We start from the raw sequence: 23,833 nt of genomic DNA, 5'->3' as shown, positions 1-23,833 counted from the left end.
TCTGCACTATTGCATAGTGTATTTCTCCTCTTGTATGCAGGTAGTATTTGGTATAATTTTAACATGCATTGTTACTGTCTTTCTCTGGTTCAAATGTCAACTGCAATCACTACAGTGGAAGGAGCAGGCAGGAAAGAGACTCACATAAACAAATAACAAATACCCCCTCTTTCCATTAGAAAATTATTCTTGCAATTTGCTGGAAATTTGTGGCCTGCCAATCCATTTGGTATTTTTTTTTTCTCTCGACTCGAAAACAGCACTAATTATGCAAAAAGGCAAATATTTTAAGCTTTACTGGAACTCTGCATTTGAGCAAAAAAAGAAATCCTGCACGCACACCAAGATAAAAGCAGAAATACATTTTTTTCCACCTGATGTTGTGTACCCTCTACAACATACTGATGAAGTGCCCCATTGAGTTGAGATCTCATTAATTACTTGATTTACTCGCAAAAGTAGAAGTTGGAGGTAAAATGAGAGCCTTGCCTAATACCATGATGCACCATCTTAAGGCACAAGATCTTTTTAATGTATTCGCTGCAGCAGCGGCTGAAAGGGTGGAAGAGGAAGCTGAATGGATCCATTAATTTAATTGAAACGGGCCCCGACAAGAGATAAAACATCTCCTGCCTACATCTCTTCAGGCTACGTCGGCTTTATAGTAAACAGCCGACGATCCGCGAAACCGGAGAAATAAATAAATAAATGGACAAACAAATAAATAAATAAGGGTGGCAGATACGGTCTGCGAGGACTTCAAGGCCACAGAGCATGACACGGGCCAGGGAGAGAGGAGTCTGAAGAGGCTGGCCTTTTTTCATGTGGAGGGCTGCGTGAGCATCCGAGCCGTGCTCCATTCATCGCGTCCCTGCCTCGCAATCTCCACGACGGTAATTTGGCTTCTGGCTCGCCGGCTACAAAGGCGGCCCCCGTGTTTCATGTTGCCGATCTCCAAAAGGACATTGTGATGTACCTTCCGTGCCTGTTTTTCTACAAAAGAAGTACATTATACATGTAAGTTTATAAAAACAAAATGGTCTCGCGGTGATATGAACTGCAGACAGACCTCTGTGAGAAGAAAAACAAAAAAGCTGTCAAAGCTCTAATCATATGGATGATGCTAGGAATGCTGGGAATGCCATTTTATAGAAAGGACGGCCGGACTGAGCCGTGAACTGCGTGGAACTGTGGGGAAATGAAGACTCCTGTCAATGGAGACTCAGAATTCACATCAATGGGGACCAAAAACACCTATCGGTGGAAACTCAAAACTCTTATCAATGGGGACTCAAAAACGGTGTCAATGTGGATTCAATGACCCCATCAGAGAGGTCTCAAACCATGTCAATGTGGTCTCAAAGACCCCAGTCAATGGAAACTCAAAAACCACTGTCAATGGTGACTCACCAGTCCTCTCCAGTCAATCGGTCAAACTGGTTTTCAAATAGAAAATAATCAAACTTTTTGTACATCCACACATTGCACCGGTTAAAGTCTTTGAGAAATTAACACATAAAAACATACAACAAGTTTTTGAAATTCATTTACATTTGCTTTTCGTAGACTGCCTGTAGCCATGTAGCCTTCAGGGCCCAGCTGCATGACGGCTGTGACTCACTATTCCCAGCTCTCGGCAATCGACAAGTTATAATTTATACATTTATAATTTATTAATTCATTAATTCATTATTATTTTTTATTTAAAATACGTATAATTATGTTACTGGCCATCTTCCCCACTATTTTTTATGAATTTTGTTTTGAGGTTGCATTCCCCTAACGGTATTTTTCCCATTGAACGTGAATATTTCTGTCTGTGATTTTACTGAACGTGAGGATTTTCAGGCACACATTAGGCGTGCTATAGCAGGACTGACCATGCAGGACTAACCGTACAGACATACAAAACACAGAAGGTGAATCCAGTCAAGTTTGTTCCTGACCATATACGACCATCAGACCCCGAATGTGCTGTTTACCGGAAACCCTGGCAGTAATGGCCCTGCCTTGGAGGCCTGTGCAAAGAGCAAGAGTATTCGGGGGGGTTCAGAGAAAAGAAGGACCTCTGTTCTCTGTCTCTGGTTTGTACAGTTACATCTTCAGGTCAGGCACTCCTGACGCGCTCCACAATGGATAAACGCCAACTGTGGAGTCCGCCTCACCCCCTGCTTCGCCTGGCTCTGTGCTAAATTCCAAAATTATTTCCAAATAAAAATAAAATCTCTGCTGGGGAAAGCCCTGCTGTGTAGATGTCTTGACTTACAAAGTTAAATGACGATTTTTGGGATTTCCACCACGGAGACCAATGGCTATGTTAACAAACACATCCTTCTACAAGAAATTTGAAAACATGTTTTTATTGTTTCTGTTCGTTGTTAACTATTCACAGTTGAACTGTGTGTTTCCTGGAAGTAATTGAATTAATGGGTAGAAGGGTGGGCTGTGAAATTTAAAAGAAATATATTGAAAGTAAAAATAAACAAGCAAATGCTAACTTGTATACTGTACATGTGCTATAGTATCTGATCACTTTGTGCTCCTCTGATATTCCCTGGATCATTAGCTGGCTCACAGTGCTTGTTTTTTGTCTCGCTTTACTACCAGTAAGCTGTAGCCCTGTGTCTCTCCTCCCAGGTAAAGAACAGCTGGTTGCATCTCCAACCAGATCCCACACAGAGCTCTGCCTCCGCTGTGTAATGGGTGAGTCCTACCCCGACACGACCTCATTCCTGCTGTTCATCCTCGGGCGGAACTGTGGAAACCTGGTCCACACGGTCCTACGGAGACACAAACAGACGAGAAAGCATCTGATAACATTTTTAATCTATTCTAACAGCTAAATGATGAAATGCACATATGGATTTTAGCCAGAAAGATTCTTTAAGAACAAGACTTGTAAAAATCAATGATTCTTTGTACTGGGGCTACGATACAAAGAAATTACTTTGGTTGCAAAGAGTAATGTGTCTGCTTTGATCTTGAACCTGCCCTCGTGGGTTCGGCCGGCTCCCCTTTCCACCTCCTGCTCTGTCTCCTGACTCCCTCCATACTTACATTATTTCAAACCTCTGTTTGATACACCTGCAGTATGTAGTATATCTATATGCTACTCTGGAAAGAAGAAGAATATTTTATATTGAAAAGTGTCAAACACACCATTGTTTTTTTTATAAATATAGTGTTATAAAGACAAGCTGTGCTGCTGTAAATGCAGCTATGACAGATGGATGTATGTTAAAAATAAACCGAAATAATGTACTTTTTATCTCACTTGATCACACAGACTATCAGCCTAAGAGCAACTTCCAAATAGCATAATAACCGTGAATCAATAATGGAGGAAAAAAGTCAAATTTTCGCATTGCTCACTTAGGTCAGCCAACCTTCCATTCCGGGCAAACAGGATCTGTGGCCCATGCAGAGATGGAGGGACTTCATGTGGGTTTAGGGCAGACATTAAGCAGTTCCTATATCCACACTAAGTGATATGCATCTTTCACTGTGAACGACCAGGGAGTAGGGCTCTAGTAAGATCACACCCTCACGGTGTATTGTGACACTCCCTCTCCAGAAGTTTCTCTTCATCGCCCCCCCCCCCTCCCCCCCAAGGAAGGCGGCAGTAAATGGTGGCGATGTTTCACCTGCATGCTTCTGAGATTGTACATTTTTTTGTGAGACGTGTTATGGGTAAAGATCTTAAATCAGTTATTAATTTAGGTGACTGGCCTGCTCAATAATTAGCAGATGTGAAGCGATAATCTGGGTTAATCACATCTAATGAATTATTCATTAATCTAATAAATTACATCATAGAAACCATGTGGTGTTCCAAAATAATGAATGGCCATCTTGTACTGCTTGATTTGATATTAATATTATACTCAACAGGGCAGTAAAGAGTGTCCACTGGTCCATCTATGTGTAATCAAATTGGTTTATCAGTGTAGAATCTAAACTGATTCATCCAAGTTCAGTGCAATCTGTTTCAACAGTATGTATACCAGAAAGACCCACCTGTGTAGAGCAGAAACCAGTTTGCTAGTATGCTGTAGAAACTGGTCCATCCATGTGCAGAATAAACACAATTCTTCATAGCAGTTCAGGCAGGTGAAGCAGCAAGGTTTGGATTTCTGTCCATTGACGCTGCATTTTCTGACTCTGCTGCTCAGTTCCATTAGACGGGCTGCTGCAATAGCCCGTTGTACCTGGATTTGCTTCACAATACTCTGATTTCAATATAACTAATTACAGTCTAGCCTCCTATGACCCAGGGGAAAAACAAGTTTTTCAATTTTATTTAAAATATTGATTTGACAGGATGAGGAAGTTGGCAAGGTCACATCTCCCACCCATGTGATGTCATCTTAAAGAGCCAACCGTCCTTTTTAAGGGACAACAGGACTTAACTGAGTGGTGTTTATAGTAGGATAGATGTGAGCAAAAACATAATGTCCTCTACAGAGGACAAAAATTAATTTCTGGCTCTTGGGAAGCTAGGATAGACACAAGGTGAAGCTCAGAAAATCACATCCTGATGTCAACATGCACCATCTCTGCTGGGATTTTCTGATTGGACATTAGCTGTGTTTATAAGTCTTTATGTTTTTTTTTCTTACATTAATTAATGTCACACCTTAGTATTCAACTTGACTATTAGCTTTGCTAATAAAGTCAACAGTAAAGCAGGCAGTAACAATTTCAATAAACGTAATGAAGTTTTCATTCATCAGCTTCAACTTTCATTTGCACGTCTTCAGGAAACCTCCTTCGTCCAGATGGCTATTTGAAAAGAAGCTGCAGCAAATCCAATTAATTAAGTGCAAAGTTGGAACAAAAACCAACCACTGAGAAAAACAATTTTAATTCTCTCTCTTGCTCTTTTCACAGAAGCATCGAATTGATCTCATGGGGAAAAAAGAAAAGCCTTTGTTCTGTTGCATGTTTGGTGTACAAAGAAAGTGCTGAGTTTGACTCTTGTGACTTAGAAGCAGTGGAAGAGTCATACAGGAGACTGACGTATTTAATCACTATGATTGGACGAGGAGATGGAGTGTGATTAAGGCCAGCTGGCCAATCAGTTAAGACCTTGAACTTGCACCATTCTCCACTTTCCGTAACGCCGATGGTGGCTGTTTTATTTTACGTCGCCCTCTTCACGGCAACTTGAGTGATTCTCCTCAGAGATAAATATGTCTGGCTGACCCTGGGTTTAAACTCCTTGAATACGTTAAGTGCTGAATTTTCAGGATGCTGGTTCATCGGACGCAGAGTATATCAGTTAAAACGTCACTCTGCTATAATGGAGGGCGACAAGCCTGGTACATTCACGGCGCCCCCCCCCCTGGCTTGCCCACTAGCTGTGACGTAGGGGCAGGGGGGTGGTACTTCAGCGGAGGCAGCGGGTTGGGTCACGTGCCATCGTTTCAAAGCCTCGCGAGGCCTCCCCCTTATTAGTCTTAAACAAACGAGGAATTACTCTCATTGATTAAAGCGCCGATTGAATTAGCCACCGGAGGGCGCCGCGTCCCGCCAAGGTCAAGTCTCCGGCACCATTGTCTAACGCCGCCTGACAGGTTCAATCTGCCATGCCCCGGAGGAGGGCTGCCCGCGTCGCCCCGGCACACAAAGGCCACGCCGTCAACGGAAACCCCGATCGAAGAGGCGCGGTTTGTCAAGCCGCGACCTGGAGCCGGCCACCCAGCCTGGGGTCGCGTTGCCAGACAAAGTCCCCACAGCAGGAGGAGCGGCTGCCTTGGACAATAATTACAAGTGTCCCACGGGCAGGGCCATTGTTACTTTTAAAACTCCCCCAGAATCCATCTTGCCGACACGACCTAGTAGATGGGGGGGGGGACTTTTCCTTTCATCTCTGGCAAAAGCCACCTAGGGGAACAGGCTAAAGAAGCTTGATTGGGAATATTGACAGCGCCCTTGTAGGTAGGCTGTCAAGTGCGGGCTTCAGGTCCTGGGGGCGGCCCGCATGGCTTTCGCCCATTCCGCTAATTTGTATCGCCTAGGGTGGCGCGTGGGGTACTGATGAGTGCCGACGGCCAAATGAAGCGGAAAATCCTGTCAAAATGGGACTCCGTCGTTTTTCCGCGCCCACTGCCCAATTGCCCGCATTGCCCTTCCTTGGATGAACTTCAAAGGAGCGTCAAGAAAAAACTGGATGGTTATGCGATCTGCTAAATGTAGGTGTAACTGTCTCCCTGCTGTGAGGTTTATCCACGTTAAGTGGAGATGATGAAGAAAAAAAGTAACAACACACCTGATGTCATCCTCAATAATTACCATGGATTTAACGATATATTTAGAGTTACATTTGGCACAGCGCAGGTCTGGCAGAACGATGTGGCAGAAGAATTCTGACCCTCACTACAGTGTTCTGGTTGGCAAATTACAAAATTGTGCTTGGTACATTTTCAGATTGTTATTTTATTCAGAATATCATTGTAAAACTTGAAAACTAACATGTACATTGCACGCAATGTCAGTAACACCCAAAACTGAAATATGCCGACAGTGCACATATTGACGTCGATCTGACCTATCAGCTTAGATCCTGGCTGAATGATTCTACCGTCCCTGTGAAGAAATCTGTGGGCTAGACCTGCTTCAAAAACAAGGGCTTGTAAGAGAACTTTGATTTTAATGTACCACATTTTTTGGGATGGTTGAGACATGTAGACGTTGGCACAGCTTGAGTTTAAGAATGATTTCCTGTGTGTGTGAAATACCCCACATACTTCTATGGGATACAGGGTTCTCGCCATAGGGGTGGAGCTCTGTAGCGTTTACAGAGCCATTGTTGTTGTTACAGTTTCCTGCCAGTTTACTTTGCCAGGCTGCATTTTTTGATGGCTGGTCCAACTTAGACGCTGCCTGGGTTCTGCAGTGTGTATGACTTGGTAGATCCACAGTACATGGAAGCTTTTTTGTACCTTTCTTCAGATCTGTAGGTTTTTAATAATTTCATACCTGATGTCGTTTGGAAGGGTATGTAGCCGTCGCTGACAATTTGCAGCCATAAAAGTTTCACCAAATCAGCTTTTAAAATATGCTGAAATCACAGCAAACACTATTATTGCATGGAATTACACAGTCCATTAAAGTAATAATATCACTTTATGAAATATGAATATCCATTCATCCATCCATACAGCTGTTAAGTGTTTATCCAGCACATGGCTAGGGTTAGGGTTGGGGGACCTTAACCCCTACTCAGCCCTAACCTTGACCACAAGCAGCCAAACAAAATACAAGCCTTTTGACATTTTTTGATTGCAGTAAGGTGGCACAGTAATGCAATCGATATCACTGTTTCTTCACACCTCTGGAACCAGGGGGTCGAATCTCCGCCATGAATCCATGTGTGATCTCCCATGTTGCCTCTGGGTACTCTGGTTTCCCCCTATGGTCCAACAACATGTCAAGGCTGATTGGAGTTACCTAATTGCCCATAGGTGTGAATCATGGTGTGTGAGTGTGCCCTGTGATGGGTTGGTGCCCCATCCTGGGTTGTTCCCTGCCTTGTGCCTATAACCTCTGGGATAGGCTCCGCACCTTCTGCAACCCTGAATAGGATAAGCGATTACATTAAAAAAAATGGTCCCTACAAGGTTTTTTATATTTATCAAACTGTGGAGACACTTGGTCCCCACAATGTAATATACACATAACCCACACACACACACACTAGCATAATATGAGTAATGGTGCTGTGTACTTCATGTGCAAAACATTGTGGGTTCAAGCCCTGAAGTTTGCACAGTACTCATATCACCTTTAAGCCCTGGAGTAAGGTCCCAAACGCCCCTTCACCAGAAGCGCTGGACACTGGACCCTCCAGTCTCATCATTAAATACTGTCTATGTGTGTCTCTAATGGAGAGCAAGATGTGGTATGTAAAAACTGCCCACTCTCTCCACTGGGACACAGTGCCACTATTCTATTCTCTATTCCTAAGTATAATAAGCACGAGTAACAATGGATATTGAATAGTCCAGTTTTGGCTGTGGTTTATCTTTGCTATGTCTACAGTGTGTGGATGTGCAAAGAAATTTTTAAAAAGCTGTAATTAAGAGTCTTAATCATGTAGTCACATGACTTCCTGTCTGGCCTGGTAGATATGTTGTCCACGGTTATTTTCAGCTCACTGATGAACAGGGACTTTTCAGCTGGTTGCAGTATGGAAAGTGGCTTGTTTATGATTTATTTTTAAAAGAATGACAACAACTGGAGATTAATAATCTGAGCAAAGTCTCAGGGTCAGGTACATAAAGAGAGGGTATGTGAGTGAAAGTTAATCTGAGAAAGTACATGTATCTGTGTTTTTTCATATGGTTCTATTTATGAAATATATGTATATTGTTCACACACATACATAGAATAAGACAAGATTTCAATCTTGAGAAAAAGAGTAAACAAACACACTGATAAAACAACTGTTTGTTTACCTAATGATCTTGACATGAAGGAAATGTCTGTTAGCAGTATTATCGCAAACTGTGCAACACATACTGGGGGAATAGGGAGATGGGAAAATGGTGCAGAGTATGGATCCTCAGAGAGGACGTGCCAGACTTTTGGGAAGAGCCCCCAAACAGCCCGGAAGTCCTGACTGCAGCTGAGCGAGGAGGATGAGGCCATGTGAAAGGAAGCCACCGTTCCTGGAATTGGACCTTATCTGAATGCCAACATTCTCCTAAAACAAGAAAAAACAGAATGTCAGCTCCTTCTGCCAACCTCAGACGAGGAACTGGACTTCCTCTGTTTGTACCTATTTCAGCAAGCTGGATGACAATGCCAAATGGAGTTCGGAGAATGGTGACTGAATCCACAGAGCCATGAGCTCAAACCAGATGCATAGGGAAAATGGAGTTATTTTGCAAATCATGATTAAAGTCGGCACCGGAAACACAGCAAACCTGTTATGGACAAATGGTTGGAAAATGGTTGTATCACTATAGCAGATCTGAGAGAGTCCCATCACCCATCCAGTCAAAATTACATCAACGAACATGACTGAGTTACTTGTCCTCTAAATTAATCATGCTCTATATTATTATTGATGGGAGTATTATGACTCACTAAACCAGAAAATATTTAGGTATTAATTGCTGGTGTTGACAATGTGATCACATATAATACTCATGATAAGTTCTACTACAAATAAACATTGGCCCACAGGTTTAACCAAACTTCTCCAGTGTGAAGAAGAGGGCAGCTGACACACGCACAAAAGATTGCATGAATTTTCATTTTCCTCTTGGCTGACCTCGGTCGAGATGATGGAGAGAGTGATATCGGCGGGATCGCGTCTCTGCCGTCATTCTGAACGGGCCGTCACTCCTTCCCGCCGCGGCGAGGTCAAACGTAGCCAGAGATCCACCTGCCAGAAGGACTGCCAGCGTTTAATTGAAATCTTTTGATAGATTTCAGAGCCAGGTCAGATGTCATCTGCTGCCTAAGCAGAGGTCACCGGGGGGCTCCTGGAAGGACCCCCCTTGGCCTTTGTGGTTTCTGTAAATTAGCTCCCGGGAAGTTGATTTTCTGGAAGACCGCAAGCCTCCTGTCAGGAGTCACTGCGAGAGGGCACTCTAAGAGAAAGTGCTTTATCAAAGGCGTTTTTATTTTATTAAGAATTGGTCTGGATCGATGGGGAAAATAACTCATCTTACTGTGGGAGACCCATGGGTCGAAAGGTTAAAAAAAGACATCTTAACTAATGTTATCTTACCTGAAAGGAGGCCACTGAACCAGATGCTTTCACTTTTGTTACTGTGTGTTTTTTTTTTTTTAACCGGACAGCGTGAACTAGTTTACATTTTAATAAGCTGTCAGTAGGGTCTCCCTAGAGTAGCAGAGGACCACCAACGTAGTTTCTGTAGTCCATCCTACTGGCAACAGGTCTTTGGGGCTGTAAAATGCGGGACACAGCAAGAGACTACTACTGTGTGTGAGCAAGGCAGGCCAGAAAGTGTCATTTGTAGTATGTTTTAATAGGCTTTCATTGGCTTGTTAGGAGTGTCACGCATGCAGTAGTAATAATACTGAATAAATCTTGAAAACCACCCTGTAGTAAGTGCATCCAGCAGGAGGGACATTGGGACATTATCTATACATAAATAACAGCTTTAAAGTAATTAATTAACCAGCTGGATTACATTTTAAAAAAAATGTACAACAAAATACGTTGAATTACTCATGTAAGGTCCTATCTAGGTTATTTAGAATTATATTTTATTCAGAAAATCATTATTTTATATTTAAGTGTTCTATCTGTCACTGACATTCCGGATGAAAAGAGATATTTCCTTTTTTCTTATCAATGAGATTAAATATAAATCTCTCTCTTTTTAATACTGGGCCTTGTTTTCAAGAATTAATTTTCTAGTAATATTAGTAAAGTAATATCTAGTAATATCAAATTAAGATTTTAGTGCATATCTAAAGAAAAGTTAAAATGATTTATTAAATGATTGATTTATTTCATTCCCTTACAAAACACAGTGCCCTATGTCGTTTAATCTCACTGGGTGCTGAGATCAAGACCTCTGTACTAGTCCGATAGATAAAAGAGCATCTGTCACATGGGACCAGGAAATAAAGAGGCAAACAATCAAACAATGTTTATATGGTGTCAGACGCGTGTCCCCCTGCAGCAGACAATGGGATTAAGGGCTCCCTCACGGCCCATATGCAGATGCTGGCCTCGTCGCATCAGAATGGGGAGACATGTCACCACCGGCCCCCTGGCCCTTTCCTAAAGGGGGGGCATTGTTAGAGGACAGAGAAGGAGCAGCTCTGCCCCCCCCCCCAAGAGAGCTGGAGCAGGGGGCGTCTGTTTTCCTAAGAGGCGGAGATCAAGGAACTAAGTCCATCTATGACCCCCGTAAAGCTGAACAGATGGACATGTTTTAATCACATTTCATTTTATGGGGGTGAGTGCCTGGGGGGCCAGCAGTGGCTTCATACATCAGCCCACGAAAACATCTCGCCACATGTCACCCTTGATCTGGAAATGGGTGGACATTGGTCTTGTTTGTATTTGGAATTTGGAATTCTGCTAAGCTGCTCTTGCAATTGGATTGGTCGTGGGGGGGGGGGCACCCCTGTGGATGTCTATTGCTGCTCTGAGTTGATACACAGGTGTGAAGTTGCATGGTTTGGGATCCCTTATGGTACTGGAACAGGTGTGAGGGAGGGGGTGTTCCATTACTGTACCCAGTGTCACAATGTGAGAATTCCAAAGTGCCATAGAGACCTTTTAATTGAAAGTTCCAGAATGTTTCACACACATCGTCCCTTGACACCTTTTCAAACATGCACGCCAGCCCCCAATGATCAAATGCAGTTCTTTCACAGAAATCCTTCATTTATACTTTTGTGACATGGGCTGCCTTGTACCCAGTGGAACTGGGATGAAATTAATAGTTTCACTTTTTTTTTTGTTTTAATTAGATCCTGCAAATATTCATCAGCTGTGACCCTTGGGTCAGTCATCAATCTATCACTGACACACCCCACTATGGCTTAGCGGAGCTGACATTATCAAATCTGCAAAATTTTACAAGTGAATTTGTGACATTTTGCCCCACTTCTCGTAAGAATATCCAAATACCTAAGATATTAGGTGTTAAATTTCAAGTAATAGACAGGAAATCCACCCAGGTTGTACCCCTGTCTTCTGCCCTTTACTCCCTGCAATAGGGCCCCGGCTCCCTCTGACCCTGACGAACATTAAGTAATAAGTATGCTTGTGTATATATTTTCAAAACCATCCTTGTAAATGCATAGCCCTGACCATGAACATCACACATCTGAATCTCTACAGTCACATGACTATGCCTGGTCATGTGACTTCACATTGCTGAGGGGACCAGCACTGCATTTGGTTCCATCTTGTATTCATGGCACAGATGGGCTATTGTGTCTTCGACTGGAGCACATCTTACATTGCTGTTGTCAACCCAGGACGCTCAACCAGAGCCTTGATAAATGGCTTTCTTTGGGGGAACACCAACCAGTCGAGGTGGGGCCATTGTCTTTTGATGATGCAGAAAATGAAATGATTGCTATTGCGCTCTATCGACTCAACTCGTCGGAAGTCTGTTGCTTCCTCTTAAAGGTTAATTGGACTTGAACCCAGAAAATCAAGAGGTTAAGCAGGGTTGCCACAGCAGAAGGCTGCTTTATTCATCCTGCCTCTCCCCCACCCCGAACCCCAAATGGCTGCTAATCAGATTTGTCTTGGGCTTTGTGACTGTGCTGCTTTTAGCTTGTATCGCTTGTATCTCTTGTGTTTCTGCCCCATTGATTTTAAAATAGCATTAGCTGCTCGCAGCGACCAATAATATTTACCTGACAGGTTCCAAACATTTATCTCCAGCTCCCATTTGAGCCACTTAGCCATTAGTGTGTTTTGGCTGTTCAGAGGGATTATGTGGCTAAAAGATTTTCGGACGCACACTCACACTAAATATAACAGTCTCAATAAACAACTGTCTAACTGTGAGTAATGGCACGTTCTTTGAGCGAGAACGGCACTGCCTTGTCCTTCAGAAGCATGATGCAAGTTTCTACGGTGGTGATTAAGGGAAAGCCCTGAGTCTTTTGGATTCTGTGAGTTTTTGAGTTTTAAGGAACACACCTAGCTTTTGTGAGCTCACAGGTGCCCGTTGTCAAGGCTCAACATCACTCTCCTCGAATGGAGACGACATTCCACAGCCTGCCAAACGATCCCATGTCTTCAGTCCTTGATTTCTCTGAAAGGCCAGTTTTGCTCACACTGCATTTTGGGAGCCGTAGTCTAAACCTTCTGATTGTTTCTGGCAAACATGAAATAAGCATTTCAGTATCTTTATGCGTGGCTGTTGCAATATATTATTGATAAAAAATATCTCGTTTTTGATTCAGTCAAACACTTTTGTTGTCAGAATCATTCATTCACTCATTTTCTGTAACCAGTTGTCCAATTCAGGGTTTTGGGGGGTCAAGAGCCAATGCCGGATACTATAGGTGCAAGGAAGGGAACAACCCAAGATGGGGCGTCAACCCATCGCAGTTGGCTGAATTATTTCTTCTGAAATTATAGATTCATTGGTTAAATGGTTAGATGATTAGAGCGTGGAGAACAAAAGAACGAGCGGGTGACAGATGACTGATCCAACAGTACGAGCAGTATCTCGATGATGATGTAATTTTCCTTCTCCGTGCCCCCCTGTCCACGCAAGGTTTGCGCTGAGCTCTGGCAGCTGACGGTGACATTTCCATCAGCCATCAGCAGCATCGCCAGCCATCTGTCACCACGACACCGGTCTCTGTGCGACACAGAGAGTTTACTTTGTGTCGGCGGGGATATCCTCACAGGAGAGGCATCCGGGCCTCTTCCAGTCATTAAGCTTCTGTGGCAGTGACACTGAAGGCAATCATCTTCTCACTTTGTCACCTGAGCCAGCCATGCAGCCGAAGTCTAATCCATTCAGCTGCCAACAAAAATGTATGTGACACTGACGGGTATATGGACTCATTATTCTTATTGAAATTAAACAGTCCAAGGAGGAATTCAAGCACATGAAAGGCTTTGAAGACGTTAATGTGGCAATGTGGGGGAAAAAAGTTAATAACCTCACTTCTTTTAAACTCTTCCTTCCTTGAATTTTAGTCACATCCAGACTGTAGTACCTGCGTGTACAAGGTTTTAAAAACCCAAAGTGCAGCACTTGGAGAAACAAGGCTGCAGCAAACAGGTCTCCGGAAAAGAGCGCGCTAATTATCCTTCCATCCTCCCGTCACACAGGAGCGACTCGGCGCGGCCGGTCAAGCGCGTCGCCCGAAAACAGCTCAGCTGCCCGCTTTCAGAGGATTTCGTCATACGAGCCCGGAGACTCAAAGGATGTCGTGTCATATCAAGCCGCCAAGGTTCACGTCACCAGAGCTGGGGGGTCAGAATAACACCGCTTCGTAATTCAACCTGTGCTGCGCGGGGCTTCTGTCGTTATACCCCCGTCATCGCGCTTGCAGGTGTTTATTTCTCATTAGCCAGCCTGAGTTCATGTACAGTGCAGAGGATTTATTTTGAACCCCCCAGGAATGGTGCTCTGTGTCATCTCTGCTCCGCCTAAGCGGCATGTGCTACTTCTGATCTGGTTTTATCTACGTCCCAGCCTCATGCCCCCCGAGCTGCCGGACCCGGCGTGAAGCTGCCACGAGTCCTGTTCGCCCCCCACCCCACCCCCCGTCGAGTGCCTTTGTCAGTCTAAATGCCCGTGTCAATACTCATAATTCAAACACAACGTGGCTGAGGCAGTTCCGAGGAAATCATGTTTTTCTTCAACTTCCCTGCATTCAAATCAACGGCAGTCGAATTTGTGTTTTTACAAATGCAATATGTCGCTACTGTATTTCTAAATTTACAGGTGTAATTTCTGACACTGATCGGTATAATATTACGTCTGTAATATGATATACTGTTGTCATAATTTGTCAACCAGTGGTATGATTTATGTGTCATACCACAGACTTTATAAGGTAGTAGCTGCCGTGTTTGCTGCTGGATGGAGGCACCCAGTTCTACCTTTCACAGGCTGCACAGTGACCTGCTGAGCACACATGCGATGAATCCTAAACTTATATAGTTCGTTTATTTAATTAGTCAGTCACCTCATCTGTTGTTTTTGGTGTAGATCGGGAACTGATAGAATTTCATGGTTACATGCCTGAAAGCATTGGTTAATTTCACAGCAAAATTTGTAAAAATAAGTTAAAAGATTTTTAATTACAAGAAGCTTCGGCTGGAAAAGCAGACTAAAAATTAGTTTAGTTGACTGCATTTAATTTTCCATTATGCTTATTAAGTATGAAGATTTAATTTAATAAGTACAGAATTGACAGAATGAAGCAAAATAGGCTGAATTCAAGCAAAAGAAACAACATTCTAATTGTGATTGTTTGTCCACTATTTTGTTTGTTCTGTTTTGTAATATGGGAACATATAACAACTCAAGCAGAGCAGTGAAGGGAGCTATATGTGCTAACTGTGTGACTGGGTTGTTGGTACATGACTAATCATGACAACCTCTCCCCCTATTACCATCACATCCATCTCTTTTTCATGGGGAGACTGAGAGGGGGGGTGCTCTCTCTTTCTTTTCTCCTTCCTTGACCATCTTGTGTCAATCCATTCAAATTGAAGGTCTGTCTGCTAGGCTATCCTAACATGGGCTTTAATACTGAAGATGTGAACACCCTACAGTGTTGGAGGGGGGATCTCCCTATTTCTGCCCCTCCCCCTAATTCTGGCCCTCTAGATGGTGAGACGTCTAGGGGAGAGCTGGTCACGTGACCCCCCAGGGTCAGATCGTTCTGTCGCTGACCCGACTCGTGAACCCATTTTGGAAAGAAGTGTAACGTAGATTAAAGAGATTCCCTAGTTAGGCGAAATCAATTTGCTTGTACCACGGATCTGATCGTGCAGTTAGACAACATGACCACTAGATGACACCACGAGATAGGACGCTTTTTATTGATTAAAGCATTGTTTTCTGTCAGTAAATGATCAACGTGCTTTTGGCTGCTTACCTCAGCATTAAAACGGAAAAAATTGTTACCTATGAGCAAAACGATGACAAAAATGCAAATTATATTATTTATGCTTAAATGCAGTGTATCAGACTGGAGAATGGAAAGTACATTTATCTATGTGTATAAAAATAAGGATTTTTTTCATAGATATCATGCTGCCCTTTGGAATTATTACTCGAGTTATTATATTCACATATTTTCCAGCAGTATCAGTCATCGAAGAATAGAATTATGCGAGATCGCTGGGCTGGTTCTGGTAGTTTTTACCCCGCGTCTTCTTTTAGATTGCAGGTAACAGATTAGAGCGCACATGCACTCACTGTATTATTGGTGCACTTAACTGGAGTGTTGGGAAGCATGTAATTACCTTGTAGGCTTACGCCCTGAAGTAGACATCAAAAGTGCTGCTGCGTATTCATGAGAAACAGGAAGCAGGAGGCAGATTCGGCCAGCAAGCCCTCTGTATCCATCCCCAGCCTTTGTGTCCTGTTGCCATGGGAAATAATTAATAGAATTTCTGTCATTGTTGTCCAGTGGAAAATTTATAGTGTCTTTTGTTTTTGCGCGCGCGCACACACACACACACACACACACACATATATATATATATATATATATATATATATATATATAATATATATAAATATACATATATATATACACATACACACACACACACAAATGGGGGTGGTGTCTATGTATATATTTATATTTTAAGGACCAGAAAACAAACATTCAACAACAACAATAATTTCGTTAATAAGTTTTTCGTTATATGAATCAGAAGAAATCCTTTGATGTGCCTTTTAAGACACAATCTTTTATGAGAAATTGTTAAGAAAAACCATGCAAGTGTGTTGTACAAATTTGATTTCTAACGTAGACTGAAACTTAATTGAGTGGTTGTTGGTGCATTGGTTTCATTTTTTATTGTGAAATACAGACATTGTAAATGTAAAAAAATATTTAGTATAAGCAATTCCTCTGTGAGCTATATTTTATAAATGTCATTGCCACTCTCATTTTCCATTCTTTTTTGTTATAATTTTTGTATACCTTTATGTATTAAGATTAGAAAACATCTATTTCAATAAAATCATTAAAATAAAATAAAAAAACTTGCAATGTTGCACGTGTCTTTGCGGATGCAAATCAGAACCTAGCAACTGCAGATCTCCCACCTCAACAAAAATAACAGGTTATCTGAATTTGGGACACAACCCTTCAAGACAAAAGTAAAATATTTTCAAGTGCAGGAGAATGCAGTATGAAATTGTACTTGCAAGAAGCAGTGAGTGTAAATAAGTCAAGAATTTCCAATTGGTGAGATTCCCTGTCACCTGTCACAGATAACAAACAAAAGGGATGGTGTAAATTAAACCAAAGCATTCACTGCAGTAAATGACACTGTTTACTAGTTTCACTCATCTTAACATCTCCATTTGTGTAAATAAACAAATAGTTCAAAAGAATATTTGCAGCTCCTAATTATAGCTTAATTATTAAATGGAATCTCTAGGGGGTGCAGACATGTGCTTTTTTTATCCGTCAATCACCCATTTTACCCAGCAGCATTTAAATGTGCTGGGGGGAGCGCTTCCTTAGCCCCATGGAATTAGGCAGCGATCATGTCTAAATAACACAGCGGCCTTTTCCATACAAGTTGGGAAAATGATACTTTGATTCTCAGAAATGACCTGCCTAAATTCAGGATCCTCCAATGACACGTGTGAAAATTTGAAGAGCATCTGAGGGAAAAGAAAACGACATTAATATCTGATCATTTTCTTCTGTGATGAGATTCGTCTGTGTTCATTCGGACCGCTCCGAAATTCTGCACGCGATACCAGTTAAACCTGTCTGTCTTGAGAGACTCAGGGACGGAGCACCGGTGTTTATGCCGAAATCCATCTGTGTGACGCTTCTCTGGCTTTTAAGTCCCCCAATCCTCTTCCCTCTGCCTCCCAGACACATACAAAGCAATCCATTAGTGTCAGATCTGCAGGAGACACCTGCCCATTAGGGAGACTGCTTCAGGGAGCTGCACCCTCCCTTTCAAATTATTTATTACATTTATGGAATTTAATTCCCTAAATGTAGCAGAAATCCAATGCATTGTTTCTTTTATGATTCGATAAACTGTGGTATTTTGTTTTTAATCTTTAAACAATATTCCTCAGAGTGAATAACCTGAGCGGGACTGTGTTTCATAGATTTCTCATTATAATTACAACAAAAGGCAATAAAACCTATAAATTTAATTGCTGGGAACAGTGATGTGCTTGTATTTGTGTTGTCTGTGTGCACAGGGAGGCCAGCACTTGATCAATCAATCAAACTTCTTTTGTTCAAAATAATGAGGGATGTTTCGCTATTGACAAAGTTGGCGCGACTCTTACGAAGTGTTAAAATGCATTGTGGCATTTGATGTAACCGTTTTTAGCCACAGCTACCAGTTTTTTTGAGCTTTTCCTCTAGAGGCACATTTGAAATGAATTATGTATTTCTGGTGGGCTGAAACACAGGGATGAAGGAGCAGGACATTCTTACTGAGGTACCACAGGAGAAGAGGTGAGCGGTGAGCTACACCCTTGTGGATATTGGGGGGATGGGTGCGGTGTCATAAAATCCATGGTTGTATTAATGTTTCTACATGATATAGCCATATACTCTGGGAGCTCAGCAATGTTACCTCAACATGATTGTATCAGAATACAGGCTGCAATTCGAATAAACTACGATTTGAAAAAGGGGAGAATGATGGTCAAAATCTTGGTTTTTTTTTATATCAGAATGAACATACCTTTGTGTTTTTTTTCTCAGACTGGTGTTCAGATTTACACTGCAGGGTGTGAAAAAGAAGGTGACTCCCTACAGGAGTTGGGAGCAGCCCTAGCAGAAGGGAAACATGGTTTAGACACGGATGCGGACACTATGCTGTATGCGTTTGACCACATAGATCTCTGCTGCGGCAACATTTTACACTTCGTTGTCAACTTCATCTCCATACTGCAGCCGGAGAACCACTGCGCTTAATGCTCTTTGTGACTCTGGATGGAAAAATGATAGACCTGAATCTGAAATGATTTATCATTAACTGATAACATACATCTCTAGAAAAATTAAGAAACCATTCCATATTTTTTAAGAATTGGCATTGTTAAATCCTAGTATAATCCTGCTTCTGCTGGCAGAAGTCTACACATAGCGGCAGGTTGCTTACAAGCTCAACATTTCTAAGACTGCAGTAAACAAGAATAAGGTGAAGCAGGAGACACTGGAAGCAACCAGAAACCAGCCAGGTAAAGGGCGGAAGTGACTTTCTAATGCCAGAGATGACTGTCAACTTATCCGACAGGTTCTCATGAATCGGAGGATGCCATTAAGTTACCTTCAAAAAGAATAGGAAACATTAAGTGCAGGTGTGAAATGCACTGCTAGGACACTTCGTATCAGGCTCCTAGAAGCTGGACTGAAGTCCCAAAAAGCAAGGAAGAAGCCCTTAATTGATGAGAAACAGAGAAGAACCAGGCCGTTGTTTGCAAAAAATAATGTATATTTTACACACACATTTGTAAGAGCTGTATCTTACAAACAGACTCTTGGGATGCTGGACCTATGCAGTAACTCTAAGCTGTTTGGCCAAAATAGGGTTATGAATGAATCATACACAAGGCCTTAACAATCTCTTATTAATCTCCAACAGGGTTTTCTGGTCAAATAACAACCAAAAAAAGACACAGCAATAATCACAGCAATAAATGCAACTTTTTATTTCAATGGTTTATTTTCAGAACATTGAATCAAACGCTTTTTAATGTCCAGGCCAGGAGAAAACAAATGAATAGAAACAAGCCTCAATTTTTAATCACCAATTCAAGTCATTTGGAAAATTTCATTTTGTCATCAATAATGAAAATGTTAATAGCACTTACTTTATAATTCTGGGTCATAATGTTTAATATGTTTCTTGCTGTCGTGTGCCTGCATACATGTGAGACTTGAGAGATGAGCACGGAACCAATCATAAAGCTTAATTAAAAGAAACAATTTAATTCAGTTAGACTAATACCAGACAGCCTCCCATTTTCCTGGAACATAATTTATTATAAAAAATCCCTTATGATCAAACGTAAAATTCATGTATACTAAATTGCACAACATCTAGATTGAAAAACAAAAAAGTCATGTAGAATATGACACTTTTTCAAGCATTTGGTGAGTTCAAATCAAAACCCAGTAAAAGGAGGTAACGGCTCCTCCTTGTTTTTAGGCATAAAGACGTTGTATAAATGTACCGGAAAAAGTTAATTTAATCAGCTGATTTCCAAAGTGATGATTTTACTGCTGTCTTGTTTATGGAAAATTCGTACGGTGTGTATGTGAATGGTGTGTGAATGTACCCTGCGATGGGTTGGCGCCCCATCCTGGGTTGTTCCCTGCCTTGTGCCCATACCCCAGGATTAGCTTACCAGTAAAACTTACTGATCAGGTTGGGGCAGGGGTGCTGTTGATAAAATTCATAGATCAGAGGGAGGGGGGTATTGCGCTGGTGGATCGATTGGCCAAATTTTAGATGTCCAACCGTTCTCTCTTTAGCAAAGGTTAGTCTTGAACCTTGGTCTAAGGAGCACATACCTCCATGACCTTTGTATATGTGTATTTAATCGTGTTCTCTTCATGTCTGTTCACAATTTGTCTGCCACTAATGGGCTAATATCATAGACATGGGATATATGTTAGTCTTGTATCTTTGTGCCAATTTCTTCTTCTGTCAGGCTACTTTGTGCTGGTTCGCTGATTAGTGAAACAACCTGTAGAATCCCAAGTTAAATAATGGCGTGACATTTGTGAACAATTTGTCCCTTACAGGAACTATCCAGTCACGTATACCTCCCTGTAGAGATTCGTTCTTTTTGTTCTTCCGTTCTTCCTCAGAAATATGACGTGAAAGCTGCTTCCCTCCTCAAATATGGCCAGTGAGATCCAGTGAGATCCAGTGAGGCATGTAAGGCCGTACTGTAAGCCAGCATATGATTGGCTGGAAACTAAACCTTAGGCTGAACGTATATGCCTACAGAGAACGAACGGCTTAGTCCCTAGTTTAGTTCTGAACGAGAGACCCAAAGGAATGAAGGAGCTGGAGTCGGTGAAGGAGAAATTCAGATAGTCTACTGAACAAGAGAACCCCACCATGGTCGTAACTGAAATACATCTACTAGTGTAGTATATAGCCTACATAAACAGTCATTTCCCATATGCTGCAATATGATTGTAGAGGTGCAACATTTTTATGATCTAAAATGATTTTACCAAGTTTTGCTAGTGCTTGGTCTCTGTAGCTGACTATGTGATGAGCTGATAAGTTTGTTAACAAACAAGTAGGTACAATGTTGAGAGACTTAGACTATAATTAAATACCAAATATTTCTTCCTCCTGCCTGCGCCCGTTGTTCCCAGGATTGGCTGCGGTCCCCCCCACGACCCCGGTTGGGATTAAGCGGTTATGGTGATGGATGGATGGATGGATGGATGCATATTTTTTCGTCACATGACTTATGGGTGGCTGTTACGTGCAGTGGCACGTCGGGTTTTGTTTTTCCTCTCTCCTTTACCGCTCTCTGTAGGTCCAAGACGGACCATGCCAGCCGATCTGCTACTTGCTGCTACTGTGCTTCTTCTTCCACTGGTTGTAGGCCATCTGATATATACACCTCACCCTGTTTATTTTGGTCAGGTTGAGTCAGTATAGATTCATATTAGGTTTTTTTTCCATTGCCGTTTGATATACAGTGGTACCTCGGTTCTCGAACTTAATCCGTTCCGGACTCCGGATCAAATCCTAAAGAGTTCGAGTTCTGATCAAATTTTTCCCATAAGAAGTAATGGAAAATCAATTAATTGGTTCCCGGCCCCCCAAAATTACACCTAATTTTTTTTTTTTTTAAGCATTTAAACACAAAATGAACAGGTGCGTTCGACTTGCTTACAGCGCAGGCTTAAAGCAACGCGTTCTGATCCTGACGCAATGCATTATGGTTAGATGCATTGCGACCTCTCACCCGACTGCACAAACTGGAACCGCCTCCGTGACGACACACCTTTGCCCTTATTGGCTGAAGAGTTTAGTTACACGCATGACGTTTGTATCCCAGGCAGTTCCGATGCGTAATCTGCTATTTCTCCCGAATATCACGTAAAGCAGTGAGAACTGGTTTTCAGTTAATTTACCTGGTAAAATAAAGTTTAAATAAATGACATAAATGCTCTAATAGTACATGTAAGTTAGTGGTTTATTCATTGTTAGTTACTGTAATGTTGCGCTGCTTTATTTGGTTAATCGTCCAGCCTGTGAAGAAGGCATTCAAGTAAGAATTGCATTGTAGTATGACTCATTTCCTGGCGCGTACAATTTATATTAGGTCAGCGTTCACGGTTCGACTTCTGATATTCAGATCGAGTTCTAGGTCAAACTGGTTTGTTCGACTTTCAAGAAATTCGAGTTCTAGTGAGTTCGAGAACCGAGGTACCACTGTACTATGTTCTCCATCTGATTCCTGTTTGTTTCTCATACAGGTACATTATGCAGTACGCAGAACTTGTTGATGTTAGACACACTAGATTAGAGGCGGACACCACCTCCTGTAGGTTTTCCTTATACAGCCATAGCGCAGATAGTTAGATTTTGTTTTTTTGTTTTCAATCAAATGGATAGGTTAAACTATAAAACAAAGTGATAGGGTTGTTTTGTTTTGTTCCGTTCTTTTCTTTGGTGTCATCTTAAGCCCAACCTGTACCTTTCCCGTTTACCTCATTGTGCAATCCCCGCTTGTCCTGTTCCTTTAGGGTATACACTTTTGAGATAAAGAACCGTAATAATCCATTTGGATATTTTTGTCATTATTCACCATTTTCGATGGCTTTCCTGTGACGAATCAACACCTAGACGTAACAGTGGTTTTTAGTATTTATCTTACTTCTTGGACTATTTAGCCTAAATAATAGGCTATTTTTGATATATCAGAAGAGAAGTATTTCAGATATATTTTATGCAAACAGGAAGCAGCACTGAACAAGCTGTTCAACAAATCAGAATGAATCTTTTAGGTGAACTGAATCAAACAAACTGTGTCCCAACAAAGGAGTCATTTTGGCCATCACTCGTGTTAAAAAACGTTGGGTAGCGCATAGTCTCAAACTTCAGTCTTCATGGGGCCTGTAGTTTTCGGGGCTGCAGGTGGCTGCCTACCATTGCCTTATGGTAAGTATGTCCTTGGAGAGTACTGTATGCATCTCTCACCAGCATAATTTCATGCTCTGAGTAAGAAAATATTTGACATTTTTGATGAACCTGTTTCATTTAGCTTTTAACAAGAACAATTAATATTTCAATGCTTAATAAGTGTCAATAAGCTGATCTTGCATCTGGTCACAGGAGGTGACTGAATCCAATCACAGAGAATAAACGTTTTCGTTTTGACCAAGTGGATGGTGTCTTCAAATACACACAAAGGTGTACATTTTTCATCTTAGAGCTGTTAAAGGATAATTGTTTTCAACCCATATCTAAGGGGAAAAATAATAATCATAATAAAATATGGCAAGGTTTGATATTTTATATGGAAACAGGATTGTTGTGTAGAGTAGCAGGTAAGCTTATGTAAACCGTTTGCTGCCGTAGAAAGCATCCTAACAGGCCACCTTTGATCCATCCGTTATTTCAGTTTGTTAGTGGCGTTCTTCCTGTAGAAACTGTAAATGTTTTTACTGGGTAAGGTGCTTCAATTTGCCACTGTGAGCTTCATTGTGAGGAAAACATAGCTTCGTTTGTGAAAGGGGGGAAGTTTTGAGTTACACATTTAGAAAAACAGCAGCTTTCAGGCCTAGTTAGACCTGTGATTACCTCACTGCACAAGCGAACTGCCATTGTAATGAAAATGCAACAAATCTCTGCAGTCTGCCCTTTTGTCTTTTTTTGTTGTTAAAAACCTGCCCTGACATTTTAGACCAACAGTGCTGAAGAGACGCTGCTTGGTAATGCGCGTAGAGATGCCTTTTCTTGTCAGTTGTCCTGCCACTTAAGTGTCACATCAAGCTGAAGATGGGGCAGGGAAAGAGCGACCTGTCCTTACTGGATTCTGTGTTTACCATATTCCTAAAAAAAAAAAAGGCCGTGGCAGGACTCAGGCTGTTATCAGTGCAAAAAGTCTAGCCGAGATTGCAGAGTCAGGTTTCCCCTTCCAGC

The sequence above is a fragment of the Paramormyrops kingsleyae genome, chromosome 2, assembly GCF_048594095.1.
Source record: "Paramormyrops kingsleyae isolate MSU_618 chromosome 2, PKINGS_0.4, whole genome shotgun sequence".
NCBI lineage: Eukaryota > Metazoa > Chordata > Actinopteri > Osteoglossiformes > Mormyridae > Paramormyrops > Paramormyrops kingsleyae.
The sequence above is the reverse complement of the archived record's forward strand: the minus strand, read 5'-3'. Positions refer to the sequence as shown.